Source organism: Anas platyrhynchos, chromosome 1, assembly GCF_047663525.1.
Source record: "Anas platyrhynchos isolate ZD024472 breed Pekin duck chromosome 1, IASCAAS_PekinDuck_T2T, whole genome shotgun sequence".
NCBI lineage: Eukaryota > Metazoa > Chordata > Aves > Anseriformes > Anatidae > Anas > Anas platyrhynchos.
This window is the reverse complement of record NC_092587.1, coordinates 94,192,002-94,199,430: the sequence shown is the minus strand read 5'-3', so window position 1 is coordinate 94,199,430 and position 7,429 is coordinate 94,192,002. Positions and strand designations below refer to the sequence as shown.

The 7,429-nt window shown below is 40.7% G+C and overlaps 1 protein-coding gene across 5 annotated transcripts in view; it reads right to left on the bottom strand.

Annotated features, from left to right (window-relative positions):
* EPHA3 (EPH receptor A3) overlaps nt 1-7,429 on the bottom strand; it is a 226,650-nt gene that overhangs the window by 133,906 nt on the left and 85,315 nt on the right. The window lies entirely within an intron of this gene.

Sequence of the window (7,429 nt, the reverse complement as noted above, 5' to 3'; positions counted from 1 at the left end):
GTATTTGGCATAGGGTGGTAGTGGCGGGTGATCCCAAACCAACCCACCCCTTGGCCACTTGGTGCCGAGCTGGTGCAAACCCCCAGCCCCAGCATGGGGCACCCAGCCCGGCCCCAGCAGCTCCTGTTTGGGTTCAGAGGGAGCACCCCATGCTGGGACAAGCAGCCGCTCCAGGCTGCACCCCCACCGTTTCCATATGTTTTCAAATAAATCTCCCTGTCCTGCCTGTTATAAATGGCTCTCTCAAGACATGCAAAGCAAGTAAAGGCCAGATTTCAGTTCTTCTCTTTCTGGGACGTATCCGTGTATGTATATATACCTGTACAGGGATATATATATATATGGCTGTGACAGAGAGAAAATATACGTCAAGACGAACACTGGGAAAAGGGACAGTTTTTCTGTTAAGGCACTGAAAGGACTTACTTGAACCAGAAGACCAGACCCAAAGCCCTTCAGCACGCTGGAAGTTCAGTTCTATGAACATAATAATTCATGCAAATTTCTAAATTATAGGGCGGAAGCATGACAGTTGCAAACTGTTTCAATATATGGCTAATTGAAGCATTTCTCATGCACACAGCTCTAGCTATAGTGAAACTATGATCAGGAGGACTCTGAAAAACATAAAACCATGAGCACTGAAAACAAAGCCCTCAGGTTATCATAACTCTTCTGCAACAAGATACATACAAGCAACTGGCGATATCTGTCGTAACTGATAAATATTTTTTTAAAAAAGCCTGGGTGTACAAATGTTCCATTAAATTTCTTAAAATTACTCAGCATGCAGAAAGCCGACAAAACTGGGCCCTGAGTGACTAGAGCTGTAAAAATAATGGAGTATGCAGTTATCTACATCATAACCTAAGTTTTAGCTGGACCAATTTACATCCACAAACATACGGCTATTGCAAATACATATAGCTGTGCTGGTGAAACTCATTTGCTGATTTATTAGTAAGAAGCTATTTTTAGATGGAATATTTGCTACAGAACCTCTTTAATTTTTATTATTATTTTTTTTTAATCAAGTTGATCACCTGAAATTTTGATTCCATCTATTAGTAAAATCACACAGCTAATTGCTTTTGCTTTCTAACTGGATAATTTACACACTCAAATTAGCATCACACAGACATTATACAGTTCATTGAAACGTTTATGAGTACATGTTCACATTAGTTATAGAGGCTAGCCAACTGGAATCTAAAAGAACACCACCTGACTAATATTAGCACTAACTGTTCAGTATTTTCAATTGCAATTTAATACAAAGTGGTTTGAATAACTGGCAGAGCTGAAGATCTTCACTGGGTAAATTGGCTAAACAATTGATTCGTTCCTAATTTTGCAAACTTCATAATCTGATTTGTAAGATATTTCAAAACACAAAAGGAAATGTATTCAATGATTTATTGTAGTGCTTCCCCTAACTGATGCATTGCCATTTAAGGGGAACAGGATTTTATCAAAAAGCCACATACATTCTCATCTGTACAAGAACTTCTTGTTGTTATAAATGCTTGGCTCACTCCCATCATCAGATCAATGGGAATTTTGCAACTGATCTCAAAGACGGCAAGAGCAACCCCTTGCTCAGAGGCTTTGTATGTGAAGCATAAAGACAAAAAATACACTCCACCAGGCAGCCATTGCCCAGCTCCCCACCCTCAGAGAAGGTGAAAGCAAGCTTTGCTGATGAGGAAAGCATTCCTCCTCGCCTGGGCCACTGCCGTTTCAGCTGACAGACTTCAGCATGCCATCATCTGTCTCCGTCACAGGTTCCACCGAGTCCTGCTGAGAGCCAGCGAGGAGCATTAATCCTCAGCCAAGCAGCCTGCCAACTGTTTGCTCTGGGAAAGCTGTCTTCCCCTTGCCCGCCCGCTCCCTCTTACCAAAACAGGAACGCAGTAGACAAGGATAAAAAAGTAGTCTGTGCAAAGGTCTGCAGGTCCATCACAGCATGAGAAGGTGAAATAAAAAGTTACGTCAACAACAACAAAGAACAAATGAATGCTTTGATGTTATGAATAGCTGCTGAAGCAGAAGGTGAGGCATGCTGCTTGCACCCCAACTCCTTCCTCCTGCCTTCCCCACATGCCTCCACTCCTCAGGGAAAAGCATCCAGACCGACTCTGGACATTTTTAATGTTTTTTCTCTTCAGCTGAGCTCCTCTACGATGAACAAACCTTTAATTCTTTGGAAACTGCTTACTAGAAATTATGAAAGTTGTGCAAGCATGATCTTGATGATTTTCCAGTGGGACTCATATTCTCCTCATAAACCTTTAAGAAGTAATAATACACAAAATCTTAACCATCATAGCTCTTCAGAGGTTATCAAAGTGATGTCAAGGAGCCTCCTGTTGGGCCCTTGTGGGAACGATACCCCATTACAATCAAAAGTCTCCAATATATAGCAGTCAAGATCCTTCGACTCCAAATTTCTTCATAATTACAATAGGAAGAAATGCATAGTGTTTTCTTCTTCACCAACTAGAAACTTCCTCAGATTACAAAGGACACGACTGCCATCCAAGAGTAATTGTTTCTAAATTGGTTATAGAAGCAGTACGCAACTTTGTATTTATTGTTTATTTTGTTTTAAAACCAATCCTTCTTGGATACAGCCAGATTTCCAACTCAAAGAAACAGTCCGCTGAAAGTCAACAAAACACATCATCAAGCACTACAAGTTTCAATGCTCCAAAACAGATTTACAGTCCACAATAAAAGACCAAAAGCCAAAAACTGTATCAAAAACACATCATCTTTGAGACTGGAATTGCTCTTGATTAAGTCCTAGATCACAACAGCAGCAAAGATTTATGTTTTTCAGAGTTCCAGATGATCCAAAAAAAATATCAGACATCCTACAGTACAATACAATTGTACTGAATACAAAAATGTTCAGATGTTTGGGAATCAGATAGACTTGGGCAAAACAACACAGGAAACCATCCCCGTCCTACCCTTATATATCAATTCTGGCAAAAAGTTGATGTAGAGAGCTGGAGAAGAACATAGCATCTAAGGTGTCTAAAAGAAGTCAAAACCTGGAGGAACATGGGCTACATCTGATTGCTGCAGTTGATCCAGTGCTTCAGAGGAAACTGAAAGACACAACAACTCAACAAAAATCCTAAAGCATGACACACACACACACACACCAAAAAAACAGGCTGTAGATAAGCAGTAACTTATGAGAAATGATCTGAATCAATATCCTTCTCTATCTGTGCGAGACATTTATAATTAGGAACTTTTTTTCACTCCAGTTGAAACTGCTTACACCACCATATATGTAGTCATAGATGCATATGCTTATTTTATGCTAACATATTAGAATATTTGCTGCCCTTAAGAGAGACAAGAAAACACCTGTACTTTAGATGATTATTTCAATCTGGTGGATGTGCAATCTGTGGATGCACATCTGTGGATCTGATGCTAACATGCAAGTGTGTGGTAACAGCTTGACTGCTATTATTGCAAGACAGACAAGGAAGGTTCCCAACAGATGGATAACTGAGAGGCTATAAGATAATCCCTAATTATAAAAGAATTTGAGATAGATGGCAGACCTGAATTTTAAGGCAGTAATTTAAACACACTGGCCCTAAAAAGCAATTATTGAACACAAAAACAATGAACTCAGTTCGAAAGAAGCCCTTAATTCATCTTTAAACTAACGTTCTACTGAAAGGATTTCTGCATGAACACCTACTTTTACCACAGCATTTGGGTTGTGGGGTTTTTTGTTTTTTATTTGCCTGCGTGCATGTTTTTCAATTAAAAATACATTTAAATTCTAGGGGAACAACAAGGTCTACTCTAAGCCAAAGAAGAGGCTGAGAATTAAAAGGTTAGGTTGTTACCACATTACAGATACACATCTGAGACTGAAATCCCATTGAACAAAAATTAATGCGATTCATACTACAATCCCATTTCAGATTCACTGCAGATTAGAATGGACCAGCATCACTGGCTATGGTGTGGGGGCAAATCTAAAAGGGAAATTATATATACATGTACATACGTGTACATATAGATAATACATACAATATAATCCATGTAATTATACATATACATATGTGTACATAAATATATTGGTGAGTTGCTAGCCTCATGCCCCTCTCTTAAGTGCTAGGGTTAAGCTCACTGGACAGAAGGAAGCCCTTGGGATCTCTGTATCATGAAAATGCAGTCCTCTGAGCTCAGGACGAGAAGCAGCCCTTTCTCTTTGAAGTCATTTCCACAATTTCTGAGACACTGTTGAGTGTTGAGAAACTCAGTGGTCTTAAAAATTCAGCAATATAAAGCAACGTTAAGGAAATACTTAAAATTCTGGACAGTACCATAGAAGAGAAACAAAGGGATCATTTGCACACACCTTCCTCTGAGGAAAAGGTTTCTGAGAAAATAGCACATCCCTTCTAGACTACAACTTCATTTAGACAACCTTAATTGAAACATAGATGCACGTGTCTCAGTTTACTGTAATTCAGGTAGGATTTAAATCTTTCAGCGTAACACACTCATTACTATTATTTTATTATCATCATTTACAAATAATTCCATTCAAGACTTATGTCAAATGACTACCATATACCCAAACATAGATATCCAAAAGCCAACATGATTATTATTTTTTGTCCTGGGACTTGTACATCTTCTTTAGCAGTTAGGCACGGAGCAAAATTACATGGAGATGCTTGTTTGCCTTTAAAGACACAATAAAATCCTACTCCCATCTCAACTCAAATCAATATGATTTCCCTTCTCACAACAGCTTTACCTTCCAAATTTATTTATGAATACTAGCAGCAGCATTTAGATTTTAATAGAAAAAAATACGTAGGCACATTTTACTTACCCCAGTACGTTTTTCCCTCCTTTCTTCTCTCTTCCTGTTTGCTTTCCTGTTCTGACCTTTTTGGAAGTACTGTCTCTGGCTTTCTTTCTCTTCCACCATCTGCTGGTACTCAGTGCAGGTAGAGAAAAGATACAGAAATCGATTCCCCTTTCTTTTACAGTTAATTTCACTGCCAGTTCATCCCCTCACATGGCAGTAGAAACAAGACCTCCATCGCTTATTAAATGGTGCACAAGTAGTAATTAAATGCCTTTTTAATTCCACCCCAAGTTAACAAATACATATTCATATGGCCTTGAGGTGAAGGCTCTGGACACCACATCTTATCAGTCAAACCTGGCCCCGAAGTCACAGAGGTTATGCACCATATAATGGCAGTTTAATGAATGGTCTATTAATTTATGAAACAGAAGGTTCATTAGCCACGCTTAACTGAGATTTCTGAACATTTTCTTCTGCTAATATGCCCTGCTCCCTACCCAACTCTCATTTTTTTCAGGGTGAACGCCAGTTTTAGAGCTGGAACAATGATCTCATGTTCGTGGTTAACACACCTTGACTTCACTTCAAGTCACAATCCCACAGCCCTGCTTTAGTTTTCCATGAGCCTTATGGGAGCAAAACCTGGAAATTCCTAGAACAGATTTGAAGAGCAGCCTGTTAAAGTAACTGCCCTTACCTGTCATATTGGTATTATGATCACATTACTGAGGGGAAAAAAATAAAAGAATAGAAAAATATTGTTGGAGTTTCAGAGAATTCAAGTTGTTTTGTAATCTGAGGAACACTAAAGCAGTTGGAGATGCCCCATTAAACTGGGGCTATGCAACATTGAATAATTTGCTTGTATCTCTTTGTATAACAATAATGAGTAAATTATGCCATTCAATATGATAGCAAAAGAGCAGTTCTTATTGCATCTTAACGGCCTCCTATGAATAATATTAAAAATCTTATTCTACAATACACTTATAAATAAAACAATTCTTTAGATGCATACCTAAATCTTAGAATTAGATCAGAGATCGAGGGATTCTTCAGGTTAGGTCAAATCTCTGTATAATGTTGCAAAACATCGAAGAACATATTTAATAACTGACTTTAATATAATGTTAGCCAAACTTTATGGCCTTTCTTTCTTCAGCTGGCTAACAGATGACAACTTCGTGTTTCACTGCTTTATAATAATCATAGAATCATAGAATATCCTGAGTTGGAAGGGACCCTTAAGGATCATCAAGTCCAACTCTTGACACCGCACAGGTCTACCCAAGTTCAGACCATGTGACTAAGCGCACAGTCCAATCTCTTCTTAAATTCAGTCAGGCTCGGTGCAGTGACCACTTCCCTGGGGAGCCTGTTCCAGTGTGCAACCACTCTCTCTGTGAAGAACCCCTTCCTGATGTCCAGCCTAAACTTCCCCTGCCTCAGCCTAACTCCATTCCCGCGGGTCCTGTCGCTGGTGTTAATGGAGAAAAGGTCTCCTGCCTCGCGACACCCCCTTACGAGGAAGTTGTAGACTGCGATGAGGTCTCCCCTCAGCCTCCTCTTCTCCAGGCTGAACAGGCCCAGTGCCCTCAGCCGTTCCTCGTACGTCTTCCCCTCCAGGCCTTTCACCATCTTCGTAGCCCTCCTCTGGACACTCTCCAACAGTTTCATGTCCTTTTTATACTGTGGTGCCCAGAACTGCACACAGTACTCGAGGTGAGGCCGCACCAGCGCAGAGTAGAGCGGGACAATCACCTCCCTTGACCTACTAGCGATGCCATGCTTGATGCACCCCAGGACACGGTTGGCCCTCCTGGCTGCCAGGGCACACTGCCAGCTCATATTCAACTTGTTGTCTACCACGACCCCCAGATCCCTCTCTTCTAGGCTGCTCTCCAGCGTCTCATCGCCCAGTCTGTACGTGCAGCCAGGGTTTCCCCGTCCCAGGTGCAGGACCCGGCACTTGCTCTTATTGAACTTCATGCGGTTGGCGATCGCCCAGCTCTCCAACCTATCCAGATCCCTCTGCAAGGCCTTTCCACCCTCATTCGAGTCCACAACTCCTCCAAGTTTGGTGTCATCAGCAAACTTGCTCAAAATGCCTTCTATTCCTACATCCAGATCGTTTATAAAAATATTGAAAAGTACCGGCCCTAAAATGGAGCCTTGAGGGACCCCACTGGTGACCGCCCGCCAGCCTGACGCAGCCCCATTCACCATAACCCTTTGGGCCCTGCCCGTTAGCCAATTGCTCACCCATCGTATGATGTTTTTATTTAGCTGTATGCTGGACATTTTGTCCAGTAGGATCCTATGGGAAACCGTGTCAAAAGCCTTGCTGAAGTCCAAAAAAATCACATCAGCTGGTTTCCCTTGGTCTACCATACGGGTGATCTTATCATAAAAGGAAATCAGGTTAGTTAGGCAGGACCTACCCTTCACAAACCCATGCTGGCTGGGACCAATTTTTTCTTTTTCCTAAAGATATATTTTTTCCTTCAATAACAAGTTTCTTCAATATATTCCCATTATTTAGCATTCAAAAAAAATTAAAAAAAA